The 18,579-nt window shown below is 41.4% G+C and overlaps 1 long non-coding RNA gene across 1 annotated transcript in view; it reads right to left on the bottom strand.

Moving 5' to 3' along the window:
* Nucleotides 1–358: 358 nt before the first annotated feature.
* The window catches only part of LOC128898454 (uncharacterized), a 39,698-nt gene continuing 21,477 nt past the window's right edge, over nucleotides 359–18,579 (bottom strand). Inside the window, exons 4-5 of the long non-coding RNA XR_008462835.1 lie at nucleotides 2,564–2,752; nucleotides 359–1,185 (exon numbers count right to left, since the gene is read on the bottom strand). This is a non-coding gene — a long non-coding RNA (uncharacterized LOC128898454). The remainder of the gene's footprint in view (nucleotides 1,186–2,563; nucleotides 2,753–18,579) is intronic.

Raw genomic sequence — 18,579 nt, 5'->3', positions numbered from 1 at the left:
TGGATAGAAACCTACACATATGTCATTGCTTTATTTTAAGAACTTGTAGTTAAGCTTAAAGTGTTACCATGCCAACATGTCATCTCGTAACTAATCATAATCTAGAAACACACAGTACATTAATCTGATTTGGGATTCCACAGTTTATTATCCTTCTGCTTCCTTTCAAAGGATACCTAGAATTACTGGGCAACTGAGCATTACAAAGAGAGCTCATTCTGGAAGTTAGCTCAACAGAAACAAAGAAAAAGGAGGAAATAGAAATCATAAACTAGTTATCAAAACTGAAAGTGCACTGTAAGAGATACACTGAGCAGTACCTGCTGCTGCTCCTGTCCAGGTCAACACAGGCACTTACAGTGACTTCAACAGTGCTGTGTGCCTTAAGCTGAAGGAGGAGAGGAGGCACCCATGTGATGCACGAGCCTTGTGCCTGCATTCACATCTCCCTGCTTTCACAAGTGGGCACTCGCACATGAATAGTGGGGCTTTTGGGTACATAAATCTCTATTGTGGAGCATGGTTGCAAAATGTGATTTCATCACATATCCTGTTACCAACCAGTGTGCACAAACCCACCTATTTCAGAAAGAGGAGATCATGTATGCAAGTGCCTTATCTGAAAGTTAAATTCAGTATGGCCTGTTCATGTGTTTGAAATAATCAATCTGGACTACTAGGACACAGCACTTGATGTTCCAAGTGCCTCTCAGTGCACAAGAAGTACATTCCCAGCTCCTGTTTACCCTTGCAAAAGTGCAGTTCTGTCTCATTTCCTAAACAGTTTGTACCCTGAAGTACCACATCCTCAGAAAAAACAAAACACTCTAACTCAGATCAAAGACTCTTTCAGGACTGCCCAAAGCCATATGAGGCTGAAGATATAACATGTCCACAAAAGCACACCCATGGAGACTGAGATCTGTGCTTAACTTAAGAAATTCTTTAAAATGCAAACGGTGAGATCCCCAAAAACCAAAGCAGAATGAAAACTCAAACCACACACACTGGGTTAGCCCTCATGGCCAGCTTCCACTACAGGAGATGGCTAAAATGTGGCAGGTGGTAACTCAGGGCAAATTGTGGTTTTTCCCATGATGAAGCAGCTGCAGTCACCAGGTCAAAGCAACTTTCATCTTTCCTCGGAGCAGTACAGCTTCTTCTGTGTGACTGATAAATTCTCCCCTGGATAAGAGGAAGGAGGGGGAAAAAAAAAAGAAAGAAAGAAAAGGGGGGAAAAAGAAGACAAAAGCATAAGATAAGCATCAGAATTTTCACAATAAGGAATTGTTTGTTATTCATTCAAGGGCAAAACAAAGGATTAGGGAAGCAGTGTGCCCAGGTGCTTCCACAATGGCAGCATTAAGAAAAGATACTGTACAACCTGAACTGTTCCGAACACATTGAGACATTCTTCCATGATTTACTGATTTTAAAATGAAGAGCACACGCCATAATTTTCCCTTCTGCTTCTCCTTTGTATCATCCATTTATCAATATTGGAACAAACACTCTCATTTTTCCAAGATCATTTTATAACCCCCTTAGCAGGGATCTACAGAAGTCCTGTGAATACAGTTCACCCCAGGGCTGACAGGCACCACAAACTCGACCTTTCAAGCAAATCCAATTTCTATGCCACTTCTAAGAGCAATATTCATTCATTTGAATGATGTGGATTCTTCCTTACATATTATGTTTCAAAGCCTGTGAAATATTGTGTCTGGCTGTGCAATTTCTGCTGAGGTTGTCATCATTCCTGTTCAGCATCACCAGTGATGCAGCTCCTGCATACTTAATGCTGGCTGAAGCGTAATGTCTGCTGGAGCACAGAAAATTATACAGAATCCTAAAAAGTGGTATATTGTAGATATTGTAATTATTATAACTGACTGGTGATAGTAATTAACTGGCACTACTAAACCATGTCCCATTCATCAATGCCTTCCAACAGAGAAAGAATCAAAACTGGGAAAGAGCCATTATAACTTAGACTTTAGTATGGGAAGGTTTTACCAAGCACAAAGAACAGAACTGAAAAAAAAATTCCTGCAGACAGGAATTTTTAAAGGGGAAGCCATTGCTTTTGGAGAAGTAGCTATCTGGGATATTGTAGGACACAAAACAAAGGAGATATGGAAAAGTCAGTAACAGAACCAAGAGAGTGCCATTGAGGCAGGAACACATCTAGGAGTCCTAGTGACGACAATAATTTAGAGCCCTTTCATACTCCCCAGTTGAGATCTCCAACCTGGATGAGAGGGTGGTCAATGCTCAGATTTAAAATACCACCAGAAGCTTGCTGCAGCCTGGTTAAGATGATGTATATTATCTCTGCTTCATCTGCAGGTGGATCCAAACAAAATTGGTTTGGGGATTTCTTCTCTTTCCATGATCTCCTAGAGCTCCAGGCTGTACTGCAAACAAAGACCACTGCAGTTCATTCTGATCTCCAAGCAAGGACAGGGAATGCCATTAGAGTCTTCATGGATCACCTTCTTTTTTAATTGATGTCTTTGTAGTCTGAGTGCAATCAAAACAAGACCCAGCAGAACACACTTACAGCCTTTGCTATCCACAGCTTCCAAGGATTTTTTTCAGGAATCAGGCTCTTTCCCTTTTATAATGAATATTACAAAGAGAAATATGGCTTTGTAACAGCAGAGCTGGTCTTGGATTCTGGGATGGTCTGAAACATGTTCTTGTCGCTCCCCTTCTACTCAAAGTCTCTTTTCTGTGTTCCCATCTTCAACTACAGTAGGACAAAGGAGAGAAAATGCCAGGCATGAAGACCTTTGCTGTTCTTCAAGATTTGGTAATGAAGTTATAGATATTTGCCTTGGTCTAACTAATATAATCACAAGCACCCAGTCATTTTATCATTTCTATTAATTACACAAAAAATCAATGTGTCTGTGGCATGCACACACTTTAACAGAAAATTATCTACCATAAATTATTTGGGGTGTGTTTTTTAGCACTTTATTTTAAAACAAGGTACTTGATTACTTTAATCAGGTATCTTTATCTAGAAAAAAAAAATTGATTACTTGCAAGTAGAAAAAGTGGCAAAAAAAAGAAAGAGATTGCAAGAAAGGAAATGGTCTGAAGCTGCATTTTGCCATAATATACACAGGATCCCTCAGCTCTTTGATAAAACAATGCTATATAGCCAAGAGCATACTGATCTTTGCAAAAACATTGGATTTCTGTGTTTGGAAAAAATAAAACCTAATAGTATTCAGTGCAGTCTGCTCATTCACAAATCGCTGCTTATAAAATTCAATTCTAATTGACTGATTCACGTTGGACCTCAAGAGGTGTAAGTCTCATTAAACTCTGAATGGAGATGTATTGATCCCAATTATAACAAAAGGCCAGGAGAGTTCACCTAGGAAAAGCCACACCAATTGCACCCCAGGGCCAAACCCAAACCCTACCAACAAACCAACCAAGGATGTTGGAAATCACAAATATTATACTCTCTTCTGTTAGAAAATGAAGTAATGTTAGTCCTAATTTTTGTGCCTAATAAAAGTATTAAATACTAAATAGTGTTACTTTTATTGACCTCATTCAACATGATTTTTCTGGCTTTCTGCCAGTTTCTTTCTTAGGAAACTAATGGTGTAACTCTGGTAAAATGAGTTCATGCAGTGGTGAGTGAAGTTTGTCTTAACCATACTCTACGCAAAATGCATTAGTTTAATTAACAGTGGGATTTGGTCAATATAAAATCTGGAAGCAGTGCCGCTATTTAACGTTACAGAACTCCTCAGGAAAGAAGTCACACACACTCATTTTGACACTGTTTGGAGAAGAGCAATTTCAGAGGCTTAATTAGGGTTGGGTCACCACAGTGAACAGGGGTTGCAAATGCGCATGTCACAAATGTGCAATGGACAGTTGAATTCACTGCTGTGCTAAGCACTATTCTGGAAGCCAATTTCTTCTATTAATGGCCTATCTACATATATATATATGTATTATATATATATAATAATTTATGTCCTTTCAAAAACTGTATTCTTGAATAGTATCCTTGCAATCCTTTGCAGCTTTGCTTACAGAAAATGCAAATGCCTGCAGAAGAATCCTGATGTCTAACCCCCCTGCTCATCAAATATTCCACAACTTTGCAGGAAGGCAGCAGTAACATACACACTTATTATTAACCCAAAGTTAACATAGTCAAAGCAAGCCAGCTTGCCAAGAAGATAAGGGTGAAACACGTTGATATAGAGCAGTCCAGCAATTTAAAATGACAGACTAGGAAACCTCAGTGTCTGATCACAGATTGTTGAGAACACATAAAAAGGGAAAACCAGCTGGATTTACATTTTTTTCTTTTTTACCCAGTTCACCCAGTGCTAGTCCTAATTAAGAGTGGCCCTGGTCCAATTTAAAATAAGAAACAACTAAACCACCATTGTATCCAAAGTATATTCTACAGGACCCTGTTGACTGATTCCTCTACAGGCACCACCTCATTTATATATCCCAGAGCTTTTACAGGTCTTGCAAATTTAACAGCACTTAATAAATACACACTTTCTTCTTGTGCTAAGGTAAACTGAAGACATGAACTTAGTGGTATTTACATCTCTCCCATCAAAACAGTTATAATGGATTGAAAGGCTAATCCAAATGTGTTGGTCTCACACTACAGACACAGGAACAGTGTGACACATCCAAATACAATGGCAGTGGTACCTTCAGTATAGTGGGTAGATTTTTTATGAGAAACATCACAAGACAATAACTCAACTCACTACAATGAAAAAGCAAATTCCAGAAGGATTATCCTAGTCAGAAATGGAAGCAATCCCTATCATGTGCATGTTTTTTTTAAGGTTAAAAAAGTGACCATTACCAAAAAATTACCAACAGGACAGACAGCAGCAACAACCACAGCAAATACTTCACATCTCATGCACTTCACCATGTGCTTTGGCGCTGTAATACATCCAGTTATAACTGGGACATATGGTGTTTCTTCCAGTGATGAACATGCAACAGAGAGGGTGATCCACAGTAGGCCCACAGCCCACCCTAAAGATATGCAATGGAAGCATGTTCAACTTGGTTGTTCAGTTTAGCTACTTCCAAACCTTTTGGGCTGCTGAACCAATCCTTTCCCTTAAAGTTTCTGGGAGAAGCAAGGCATTGTAAACGGGACCAACAGACTATAAGGGGAAATCCTGTCCTTCAAAGGAGTATCTCAGTCTGTTGGGGATGCTGGGGAATCCAGGGGGTTAAGTACAACCACGGAAATCTCAGACTTGCTGGGATTGAAGAGCACAAATTGTGTGCAGGACAACATAAAGTCCCTGGAAGTAGAGGCCATTGGAGCCCTCCAGTCGCTGGAGCATCTACTTACCAGATGATCTTCCCAGGCAGTCCAATTCATATTTGCATGGGTAAACGATGCCCAGAAGACCGAGGGTTGTACTCATCCTAGCCACAGCGACCTTTGGGACAGATGAGCTTTGCTCTGGGGACAGCAGTAATGCCTGCAAATTTAGACCTGCCTATTGTCCTTCAGGAATTTTAATGATCTGAAAAGCACTACAAATGTCCTAGAGAAAACCATTCATTTAAATTATTTGACTTAGGGGGAAGTACAGATGTTGGTTTTTTTTAAGTGAAGGTCATTTAGCCAAGTCTTGCTCAACCTGAGACAAGATTTTATGACTCACAGGAGACTGGGACAATTAGCATCAACACTGCATTTTTTGGAGTGTAATGTTTAGTCACCAAAAACACTTTCAGAGTTATTGCCTCCTTCTTAGACACTTCTTTTTTTTTTCTTTTTTTTAACAGCTGCAACAGAGCTGCAGCAGTGACAAAGGAGTACCTTCCCCTGAAATGCACAGTCATACAAGTAACTCATCAGCAGGTTTGCTTTGCTGCTGCCAGCCTAAGAAAAATGGGAAGTGAATTCACATTTCAGTAAAGCGCTTTAATGTGCCACTACCCCTTCAACCATGCAGAGGAAAATGATGTATGTGCATCCAGAACAGATTAAATAGCATCTGAGAAAGAGGATTTCTAGGTGCTCTGCACCCCGTTAGCAAAAGCTTAGGAAGAGAGGAGCACACACATACTCAGCTCTTCTGGTTTGCATTCTTTTTCTTGCTCTTTACAACCCAGAATAACTGAGAGTAGGTTGGATATTGTTTTGCTTTTTTTATAGTACAAACCAAAGTAGGGTCATTACCAGTCTGTGAGCAAATCATAGGTTTTATGTGGTTGTTTCCTTATTCTATTCCCTGATCAACCTCCAGCAGATCTGTGTGTGAGACAGCACAGCTCTATCTGCCTGAGGGATCTGATACACAGCTGTGGGCACAGGAGCACTGGGGTGATGGTACCTTGAACAGCCCACAGCAAGGCCACACATCCCACTCCTCATTCAGAAAGCAGTGAATTTTGCTCAGAGGCCGCAATCTAAACATGGTGGAGTTTAATAATTGCAACATATTGTTACTGCAACATATTTAAATGCACAATCAACAGTAGAGTTCTAAATGCTGTCATCCCAAATCTTGAAAATTATTAATATAAGGAAAACATTTCCTATTCCCATCAATATTTACAGAGGCAAAGCAATTGTCCCTGGTCTGGCTTTATCCCTGTGGTGAAGGGTTCAGCATACTGCATATGATCTACATAGCAGGAAATCAAAATCCTGTCCCCTTGAGCACTGAAAAATTTGGAAATCAGACAAGCTGAATGCAGTGGCCCAGATTCTCTCCGTCATTTGGGCAATTTTGCATTGCATCACTAGGGCTAATTCACCCTGCAGGGGCCACCAGGTTTGTTGTATCATTGTCTTCCTGCTCTATGGCTAGAAAAAGCAAGAGTACCCTCACCTTCCAGGGACTCCCAGCTGCAGAGATACCATTCTGTAGGTGTAGATCATAGGTATCAATTGCAGTAACCTTTAGGCTCCTATAACTTACATTGGAAATTTCTGCATTGCATTGTAAGTATGTAATTTGGACTCATATACCTGTGCCCAGACCATTCTGTCCACACTGTTTGGACCAATGTCTCTACTCAGACACAAACCTCAAGGTCAACTGTAAAGTAAGTACTGGAAGAAGTACAGGAAGCTAACATGTATTTCATCTGCTTTTCCAGTACTATCATAGCAGCTGGTATACCAGTCAAGAGCCTTCCCAAGAGCCTTCCTAGGATAAACATGTGCTCCAATACCAATATGACAACTGGAATTTGTAGGCCATCTGAGTACAGGCATTCTAGTGCTATGCCAAGAGCTGCACCTGACCTGCAACCCAACTACAGAAATACTAGGAAGGTGTAAATATCTCTTCATCCTCTCTTCTGCCCCATGCTTTTCATCCATAATATCTGAAAAAAGAGAATGCAGGACCTCCAGAATCAGGTGCTGACATGTTAGGGTTTCTGCATGGGATTACTAAAAGTGTTCAGAAATATTTTTAATGGAACACTTGATTTTGATGAGGCTGCAGGAATCATGTCTGATTTCCTGCCAGGTCCCCTTCCCTGTTCTTCAACAGTACTTCTGGCAGGTTGACAGAGAGTGGGAGTTTGAAAGAAGTTTTTGCTCCAGGATTGTTTCAGAGATTGCAGAGCTCCTAAGCTGCTGGCTGCTCTACAGATCTCATTAGGCAGGATGCCAAGAAACTCAGAGCAGAGTAACCCTCATCATAAACTCCAAGGCTGTCAGCTCTCTGTTAGCCCACCAGGCAGAAAGAAGCAAGAGTCTGGAAGCTCTGGAAGCGTGCAAATGCTTGGCAGCCCAGGCAGTCAGAGGATCCAGACAGGCTTCCTTGAGCTGAGGACCCCAGAGTTTCTGATGCCTCCAGTTCCAGATGACATTAGCTTTGGACTAGATCATCACTGTAGGCCTGTTCTGACTGAAAATATTCTATACCCTTCATTAAGAGCAGCAAAAACACTTCATTACACATCAGAAAAATATCAAATGAAGCAAATCTATCAAACCCCTCTGCAAAATGGCATACCCTTTTTTCCATGCTGCACCACTTAAGTAATGAGCTGCTATGGCTGGTGTACAACACCTCTTTTGGTCCCATTCCCTAAACATATAGATTGTATCATTACTCAGCAGACTGAGATTTCATCACACTCATTGACTCCTCATCCTCTTTCTTTATCCCAGGTATTTGTGACCTCCCAATTTTATTTTCAGAAGCAATCTCTTTAGAGAATAACAGGTTTTGTGGGGGTTTCCTCTCTAAACCCACCTGTATAGCCATACAACTCCAGAGAAAGCCCATGGAAAGCAACAAAACTTAAAAAGACACTAATCATGTTGGCTAAGTTGAACAGGATTTGCTTTTCTGAAACTCCTATTATCACAAAGCTCTATATGCAGGTCAGCAGGCTTATGTAACAGTGATGCATCTGACTCTCTGTCCCAAATAAGACAGAATATGCTGTGACTGCTACATAACCTTGTGCATTGTGGCTCACAGCCAGGTTTTTGTTTTCCTATTAAAGGAGAGCCACTGAAATTTCAAGCTTTGATTTTCCAAAGACCTGTAGTTGCTACATGTTCTCAGTCTGGTGTTTACAACCAGAGTAACTGGATTTCCACCCCCAATTCATTATTAGAGAGAACAGTTTTTGAATGAATTCATGTTGTATTTTAATATACGGGTTTAAGGTCCGTTGTTAACTTGTGAGTTATCTCCATCTTGTTTGCTTACTGCTGCTTCTTGTTCTGCCTTTTCCTTTGACCTTTACCATTTCATCACACATCCATCAGTCACCCTTGTGAAATGGTCATGGCAGCAGGCGAGGACTTCTTACATATCCATAGGACATAGCATGGAGGAGGCTCTATCCAGAACTGAATGTTGTAAAAATCTTATTTAATTAAAACTAGGCCAAAGTGTTGTAAAGGGAATAAGACACAAGTCAACAGCAGGAGCCCATCTCTCATGCTTCACTGAGGTATGCATAGATCCATGGCACGTGCTTGTACTTAAGAACAGCAGATCTGGCCTAATGCAGTAGGCAGCATGATGTGTTGTATTCGGGTATCAAATACATGTAAACATCTATGCAAACCCCAGTTCTGGACCAAGAAGGTAACTGCAACTTGTGACTCCAGCCTCCAGCCAAAGTGAAAATTAAATCACTGATTTTCTATTAATATTCAAATGTGGCTAAATGCAAGGTGAAGCAGTAGGAACAAGGCCTGAAGCATAATAGACTGTACCCAAAACAGCACCAAAGAAAGCTCAGAGGCCCTTCTGCAGACAAGACAGCATGACCAAAAAGCACAAACCAGAAAGAGCAAACAAGACTTGGAAGCTGATTGGCAGACAAGGCTTTGACAGCTCCCAGGGCTACCTATGCTGAGCAACATATGTGAAGGAAGATTTTCCTAGCTTTTACTCCTGGTCTGAGACATTTTGAGGTAAATGATCCATTCTGTAGGTAAGGCTTCACTTTTTCTTTTCCTTCTTTTTTTCTGGTTTTTGTTTTCTTTTTTTTTTTTTCATTTGATTCCATTTTTACCAGAAATTAAAATACTGAAACTAGAACAAGACGATAATTTGATACCAAGCTCACCAAAGACAATGGTTTGATGTGCACAAGTTTACCTCTAAAACTTCCTAAATTCACCTGTAATAACATCCAGAGCATGGCCTGTTAAGTTCACCCACAGAGCAGGATCACCCACTGAGTGATTTTTATGCTCAGTTAATATATGCAGTGCTATACTAAGCCCAGTTAATCAACACTATCTATTCTGAAAGCAGGGAACAAAAAAATCTGCATGTCTATCACACTCCATCAGCTTTCCCCACTCACTCACGTTAAGCAATTAGTTACAAGGACTTCCTGACCAAATTTACATAAAATGCATCCTTCCCTCATACACCTTGCTAATGCATGAGGTTATAATTTTATAAGGAATTCTTGGAGATCACCAGTGGCAGACAAGTATCAGAGATGACACTGCCCCAAGCACACAGTCCCAGCAATTTATGAGTATAGCAATTTCCCAGATCATCACATCACCTTCAGTGAACTTACAAGTCTGTGGAGCAAGAACCCCATTTATTATCAGAGATCTTCTGGGTCTGTCTGAAGAAAGAAGGCTATGGATGCAGATTATCCCTGCATTGTTAAGCTCTGCTTTGACTAGGCAGATGAGTACTCTGTCCAGTTCTGGACCCCTCAATTTAAGGATATTGAGACACTTGAACATGTCCAGAGAAGGGCAATGAGGCTGGGGAGAGGCCTCAAGCCTATGAGCAGAGGCTGAGGGAGCTGAGATTGTTTGGCCTGGAGAAGAGGAGGCTCAGGGGAGACCTTATTGCTCTCTACAACTACCTGAAGGGAGGTTGTAGACAGGTGAGGACTGGTCTCTTCTCCCAGGCAACCAGCACCAGAACAAGAGGACACAGTCTCAAGCTGCACCAGGAGAAGTTTAGGCTCGAGGTGAGGGGAAAGTTCTTCACAGAGAGAGTAATTGGCCATTGGAATGTGCTGCCCAGGGAGGTGGTGGAATAACCATCCCTGGAAGTGTTCAAAAAAAGGATTGGATGTGGCACTTGGTGCCATAGTTTATTTAGTCCTGGTGTGTTGGGTGACAGGTTGGATTTGATCTCTGAGGTCTTTTCCAACTTTATTGATTCTATGAGAGAAGAACAGCTATCAACAGGCACAAAGCTGCAGCTGAAAGATCATCAAGACTCACTGGAAACCCTCTGGAAGAGGGAACTTCAATCATTTGCAAGGGGAGAAGCAGGTGGAATGATCTGCCCAGATCAGATTTGAGGGATGGGCTTCTTAGGACCAAGATTTTGGGTTACTAGAGAGTTTTAGGCAGGGCTTAACTGGCATAACTTCATGAGCTCACTCAATTCTAGTCTGATGGCTTAAGCAGGTGGTGATGTATTTGTGGCTTTCAGTTAACAACTTGGTCTTGCAAACCCTCCTCATACAGATCTGTTCAAGAGTGTTGGAATGGGGACAGCATATTCAGGAGATGCGTAAGATTAAGCCCAAAGTACTAGGACACAACAGTTCTGTTGGCAATAAGCTACTGCAAACAGTTGCATAAACTGAAGAAAAGCAAGAGCAGTAGTTCCAAGTGTCTGCTTTTAGCATTGTATTTACAGCTTTTCCCTGACTGTGCATATATTAAGCAGATTGCAAACTTGCAGTGAGTGGAGGGAGCAATCTGGCTATTTATCAGGCAGTTAACCTTTAGGAATGACCTTTGTTTTAACATTAAACCATTCTGCTTCATGTTCAGAGGACCAATTTTTGTCATCACTTGGAAAAAAAATGAAAATACTACAGAAATGTTTGTGAAGATAGCCAAAAAGAGGATTTCAGCCTTGCACTCAAAGATCTTGGCTGATACAGGCTGTATAAAGATGGAGTCAATGCAATCCTGAGCCTGCAAAGGAGCACAGACAGTGGCAGAGTGAAGCAGATTCAGAGCACATGCCAGGCTGGGGAAGAAAAACACTTAGAACACTTCTGACATAGTGACTTTTTACTGTGGAATATTCCCACTGAATTGTTCTAATTAAAACCAATATACCACATCTATCTTTGTTCAGAAGTTACCAGCTACCAGCTGGACTCCCCAGCCACAAAATTTGTCTAGTGTTGAGCTGGGCCCAAAATACAAGAAACAATGGTTGGCATGACACCATTTTTCTGACCTTACTTGAGTGGTTTCTTGTTTCCAGGGCAACTTACAAAACCCATGTAGGAAAATCCTTGCTGTAACTGAAAGAAGAGATTTTTATTTTTAGGCTTGGTTAACCCATCTATTAAGAAAAGGAAATTAAATCAAATGAAGTTGAGAGCTGCAATAACACTGATGTAGGAAAACCAGAATGCTGTCACTGACTGCATCTGTTGAAAAAATTAACTGAAAGCAGAAGACTTCTTTAGGGAGGTCCTGGGATGATTTGCCCAGGTTGCTTCTATCTTAGCAAGCAATTTCATAAAACTATTTTAGCCATATTATAAACACTATGCCTTCATCATGCCACCTTTAATTAGTTTGGCTGAGTCAAAGATTAACTTTCTGATAAAAGACAAAGCCAGAACGTGCCTTCCATTCACCTTCAAAGACACAAAACCAGGGAAGCAGCCTTTGGTTTTCTCTTGGGAGGTGCAATTCTGGTCCAAAATTCCATATCAATATCATTAGTTATTTAAAATCACAGCAGGTAACAATAGATATTTTGCTGGGCATAATGGTGCAGCTTAAACATGGGAAACCATAGAAGTAAAATTAACTAGAAAAGCAGAGCTCAATCAAGGAGAAATTGCACCGTTGCTTATGCACTTCATTGGTGGATAGTTCACTTCACTAACCCAGTCTTCATCAGTGCAGAATCTTTCTAGCCCCAGGATACACAAAGCTTCAGAGGTTCCATTTTGCTCCATGGGAAGGCAACTCCAAAAGTCTATTAGGACACCAGCTACAACCAGTTCCACTTCAGCAAACAGGAGAGAAGATACAAATCTCCATCTGCTTCCAGTTTGCTTGTTGGAAAGGAATTTGTGGCAGCTCATATTCCTTTTCTGTCCAGTACAATTGTGCCCCTATCAACCAGGATTCACTGTGTTATACAATATTTCCATGAATAATTCCAGATAGCCTCTCCCCCACCTTTCTGACAGCCCCAGAGATCCTGAACTGAAACAAATACCAAACTACAAATATTGAACCCTTCCCTGCATCTCACCAGTGTGGGAGAAACACATTTTCCTTCAAGTTTCTTCCTGTCCCAGTTCACTAAATTACTTCTGTCAAGTTTCAAATCCAGCAACTGCTGTCTCATTAGTTGCTCTGCAGCTGGGTGAAACAACACCAGCTAATGCAAAAGCCCAGCTCTAGCCCATGACCTGGAGGAGGGAGCTGGTAGAAGTTTGTGGCTGGCCGTTGTATGCTGCATCTTCTACCCCTTTCTTTTTCTCCAGAGGAGAGCTCATTTCACAGCCAAACTTATTAGTTGGTTCTTGAGCACAAACAAAACCACCTTTGTGCTGGGAAGGAGGGAAGGAAAGCAATACAAATGGAATTGCTGATGCAGAATCTTTCTTTCCCTTTCCCCCCTGCAGAAAGCTGCCAGGACAGCAGCAGCCTCTTGCAGGGAGCAGGCTGACAGTCTCAACAAAGCAAGTCACTAAACTGATTTGGCTTTTCAGGGTCAGACAAAAATGAAAAGGGCTGGGACACTTCTAAAGCAATGAGAGGCTTCCTTTGTAGGGCTGAAGGTTGAAGGAAGGCTCACAAGAGGCTACAACTTTAACTCTTATTTTACTGCTTCAGGCTGGAGTGTTATTTCACAGGCACAGCTAGGAACTTCAATTGTTAGCACAGTTGAGCTGTGGCTGCAGGAGTATTTTTAGGCTTGGTTTCCAATGGAAACAGAGCATTCAGCACTGCATGCCTCTCTGGACCTGCATTCCTGCATTACTTTTGAACCCAGTGGCCATATTTAACTAAAAACCACTTAGGAAAAAAGCCTTAAAATTCCTCCAAGTTTCCAAGAACTCAGAGGCCTGGTAAAAGAAAGCAACTCCTGTAATAAGCATCCTCACTATAGAAGAAACTACACTAGGAAGGATTTATCCTTCTATAGAGTTTAGGTAGGTCCTCTGCTTACCAAAATATTGCAAAGCTTCAGCTGAGGCTCAGGCTCTTGGAGCAACTGTCAGAAATGTTCAACTAATCAGAAAATTCGATTCAGAAATGTGCTCTTCAAACTCACAACTTCTTATTCCTTTATCATCAGGACATGACAGATCAGCACCTGTCTCGTAACTACTGTGTGATCTAGTCTTTTCTCCCATAAAATGAAGTGCCCAGCCCCCACTAGCACTGGGCTGTGTGCCTCTACAGCTGCATTCAACAATGTGAACCTACTTCAGCTTCACAGAAACTACCTTTTCCTGGCTTTCACAATATCTAAATATTCTAAAATGTCTTCACCCTCGAGAGAAGGTTTGCACATGGGATCCGTATTGGACTGCCTTTTGACAGGGTGATTGCAGACTGTAACAAATGAACATTTTGTATACCACAATTCACAGGCTGTCCCAGTGAATAGCATCTCTGTAATTACTAACCTGTTCCATATGAAACTGGCTTTGAGCATCAGCCTTTCTCGTATCCTACAAGTCAAGAGCCTAATCCACACGGGACTAAGTGCCCATTCAATGGAGCCAGGCACTGCATTAATCGGGGTGCTGGTTGCAAGCACCCCTCCATTATTTTATTTATCTAGAGAGCCAGATCCTTCACTGTCTTTACATTGGCAATGCAAGGTTACTATAGCAACCTCTGTGACCTGCATAATCAAGATAGCAGAGAAGAGCTGATGGCTAAATTAATGTATTTACAGTCGTGAATAGGAAACTTTAAGAACTAAAAGGTCTACGCAATTCATGTATACTCTGTGCATGTTGTTACATTTATCCCACTTCATCTCCTCTCCCAAATACATACGTTGTGAAATGCTGGAGTGCATGATGCAATATAGAATCATAGAATCAATAAGGTTGGAAAAGACCACAAAGATCATCAAGTCCAACCCGTCACCCAAGACCTCAGGACTGAACCATGGCACCAAGTGCCACATCCAATCACCTCTTGAACACCTCCAGGGATGGTGACTCCACCACCTCCCTGGGCAGCACATCCCAATGGCTAACAACTCTCTCTGTGAAGAACTTTCTCCTCACCTCGAGCCTAAACTTCCACTGGCACAGCTTGAGACTGTGTCCTCTTGTTCTGGTGCTGGTTGCCTGGGAGAAGAGACCAACCCCCACCTGGCTACAACCTCCCTTCAGGTAGTTGTAGACAGCAAGAAGGTCTCCCCTGAGCCTTCTCTTCTCCAGGCTAAACAACCCCAGCTCCCTCAGCCTCTCCTCACAGGGCTTGTGCTCAAGGTCTCTCCCCAGCCTCATTGCCCTTCTCTGGACATGTTCAAGAGTCTCAATGTCCTTCTTAACCTGAGGGGCCCAGAACTGGACACAGTACTCAAGGTGTGGCCTGACGAGTGCCGAGTACAGGAGCACAATGACTTCCCTGCTCCTGCTGCTCACACCATTCCTGATCCAGGCCAGGATGCAATTGGCCTTCCTGGCCACCTGGGCACACTACTGGCTCATGTTCAGCCCAATGTCAACCAGTACCCCCAGGTCCCTTTCTGTTTGGCAGCTCTCCAGTCACTCCGACCCCAGCCTGTATATATTAAGACAACATGATTTAAACTTTGTGTTTCTATTTTCTGTTTGCAGTTTAGCACACAACTAAACTACTTCATGGAATCCAAAGACTAATGCACATTTTACAGTATGGTTGGGCAATTTATTAGAGCCTTGTAGAAGCCAGTGTTCTCCACCAGATTTGCAGATTATATATATTTACACAATATTTAAAACAAGCAAATTCAGCACCAGTTAGCGAGCTTATGGCATATTTAGCATAGAGATCACATTCTCCTTCAATCTGCTCTTTATTTTCCTGTACTCTACAAGTTCTTTAAGGAGTCACTAACCTTCATTCAGCTAGAGACTTGCTTGCCAGTGGTCTACTACAAGTGAGACTTAAGTAGCATATAAGTAATATGGTGACCTTCCACACAGCCACAAAATTCTGTCTCCATGAGACAGTAAATAACTGTCCATTCTTCTCTCAGGCAAGTTCCTTTTTATTTCATTTTATTTTTTTCTAATTTATGTCATACCAATACAATTCTTCTCTGAGCCAACTCCTTCTCCCAAAGGCAGTAGGATTACTTTTCTATTTTCAGGAAGGAGGGAAATTTAGCTTCAAAATGCAGTGCCTCAGAGACACAGACTATAAAAAAACCACTCCAGTATCTGTGGAGGAGCTGATGGGGATGAATTAAATCCACTGCAAGAATCTTCTATCACTGCAGTCTTGACACAATATGCAGAAGCTTTTTTGCCCTTGGAGTCTCATAAAGCAGCCACCAGCTTAAGGGATTCTTGGATTGAACATCAGATGGAAGTTTGGATTTTTGGGGATTTTGGTTGAGTGGTTTTCTGGTTTATTTTTAGCTTTAATTTCTTACTGTGACTGCCTTAGCTAATGAAGGGTTTTGTATGTTCTGCATGTGACCTTTTTCCTCATTGATCTGTTGCAATTTATAGGCAGTATAGGAAAGACAGGACCTCACAAATCCAGTGGAAAAAAATTGATTTTGTTAGTCCACATTTAACTGGCCAACAAAAACATTAATTTCAAAGATATCCAGTTAAGACTGGGGAGGGAAAAACTGATTAAATTGGCCCATCCACCTGCCTTCCCGATGTTGATAGAGCTCAGCTTAATTCTAATCAACTTGCATAACTGACAACAACCACAAAACCATCCCACCAGATGTCAAACTTCACACTTGCAACATTTAGACTTACTTCCCTCTGATATTTTAAGGTTCTTTTTGGCCAAGATTTTTAAAACTCCCCATCCTTAGCCTCCCAGCTATATTTAAGTGGCCTGGTTTTTCAAAAGTGCTGAGTATGCCACACCACCAGAGAGGTCTGAAGGGTGCTCAGCTTTTCTTGGCTGCAGTCTCCCATGTAATGAGTTAATCTTCAGAAATCCTAGACCACAGTTTTTCCAACACTCGCCTCAGCCCCCAAGGAAAAATCTTCTTATGCTCCTAGCATATCAGATGGATGAGAAGAGAGCTTTTTTGGCCTATCACCATTGCCTTCCCTTGTGCCTTTGAAAATGAACGTTACATCTCTCAAGCTAATATCACCATACATGAGTTCATATCACTTCTTTGCACACTCCTGTGTTCTAAGCCTTTTATTTTAACTGACTTAAGAAAAGGTTTCATTAGAGAGGACAGCATGCTGGCTGGCAATTAAAATATATCAACATCGTTCCTGCAACCCTGCTTTGAATCTTAGCCCATCCCTCTCAGCTTTTGGAGAGAAGGATCAAATAGCCCCTAAAAACAACACAAAGACAAGGGAAAATATCCCCAGATGTATCTAAATCTTGCCTAAAACATTTTTTTCTTGTGTATGTTTGTGTGTGAAGTTTTATTCACATTCCTTGATAAAACTAGCCTGATATATCTTATCTGAAGTACCTGCCTAAAACACGTGTCTAGTAAGAGACCACAGTGGTGCAAAGGTTTTTTTCATGCCACCATACAGAAAAGCTATGTGTTCTCTTAAGATAAAGAGTCCTGCTACAGCTGCCTGCTGAAGGGCTGGCTTGCTGGCTGTTTGAAAGTGCTACAAAGTATTCAAAAAATGGAACCAACAAAAATATTTAAACAACTATCATCACTGACTGGTGTCAGCCTGTGCAGGTAGAGGCCCATAACAGCAGGCACTCATCGTCTCTTTCATTCTAGAATGTTTATAATGCAGAATTGGTCAGGTCAGGGGAAAATCTCCGAGTAGCCAGCACTGTACAATGCCAAACCCAAAGGCAAACTCAGATGCCACATTTTACAGACCAGGCATTCTGAGAGGAAATCTGATCTTCTAGCTCTTTTCCTTGAGGCACCGCAAAGCCCTACTTTTAGAGACCATGAAAGGACCTGATTAAAATCTCTTTACCAGAGACACTCTACCTCCCCAGCATTCTCCTCCAAGACATAATGTCTGCCTCTTACTTTCTCCAGTAGGAGAAATCATAACTTCCTTAAGCAAGCTTCAGAAGATACTTCAAACTTTGAACTCTCTTTATTTCTAACTCATGTCTTTATATATTAATTTTCTTAAGTTCTCAAGGCAAACTTTGCCATAGCTGAGTACACTTTCATTGTGCCCTTACAAACTGTTTTTCCATGCTACAGTGAATAAAACCAGGTCCTAATCAGGTGATCTGAGGTTGCTCTTTATCTCCTCGCTCTGCTAATCTCCTTATCAATCTGTATCAAACCCAAGTATCTCAGTGTTAACCAGGGCAGGAGGTTTGATTCTTAAAACTGAAACCAAACACTCAGCTCTCACTTTTCCTTACAATTAATCCTAGCTTCAACTCCATCTGCTGTCACTTGGAACTTGCCTTTAATGAGGCACTGAAACTCTGCTCACCCAGGTACATGATATCTAGTCACGAATCACAAACAGATGCTTCAGTTAAAATCTAAATAAATAAACATAACATCTGTTTACTTTTTGTGCATCTCTGATGAATTACCTTAAGTGCCTCCTGATTAGAACATGTCTGCATTGGAATTCAAGATGCTTTTGCAACAAAAACAATAGCATGGATTTGCATAGAGATGCTCTGAGGATAAAAACCAGCAGTAGCTTCTTGGTGCCATGGTTTAGTAGTCATGAGGTCTTGGGTGACAGGTTGGACTTGATGGTCTTTGAGGTCTTTTCCAACCTTATTGATTCTATGATTCTAAGACAACTGCTACTTCACAAAAGCTGGCAACAGGCCAGCAAGACTGAGCTGGACTGGACTGCACTGAACACTTGGCATCTCAGAGAACAAATCAGAAGCACTTTCAGTTTGAACACTGATTTGAAAGGTACTTGGACAGCATGAATTTTCTAAAGCAGTCTGGA

This window comes from Dryobates pubescens, chromosome 23 (assembly GCF_014839835.1).
Source record: "Dryobates pubescens isolate bDryPub1 chromosome 23, bDryPub1.pri, whole genome shotgun sequence".
NCBI lineage: Eukaryota > Metazoa > Chordata > Aves > Piciformes > Picidae > Dryobates > Dryobates pubescens.
This window is presented reverse-complemented; position numbering and strand designations above follow the sequence as displayed.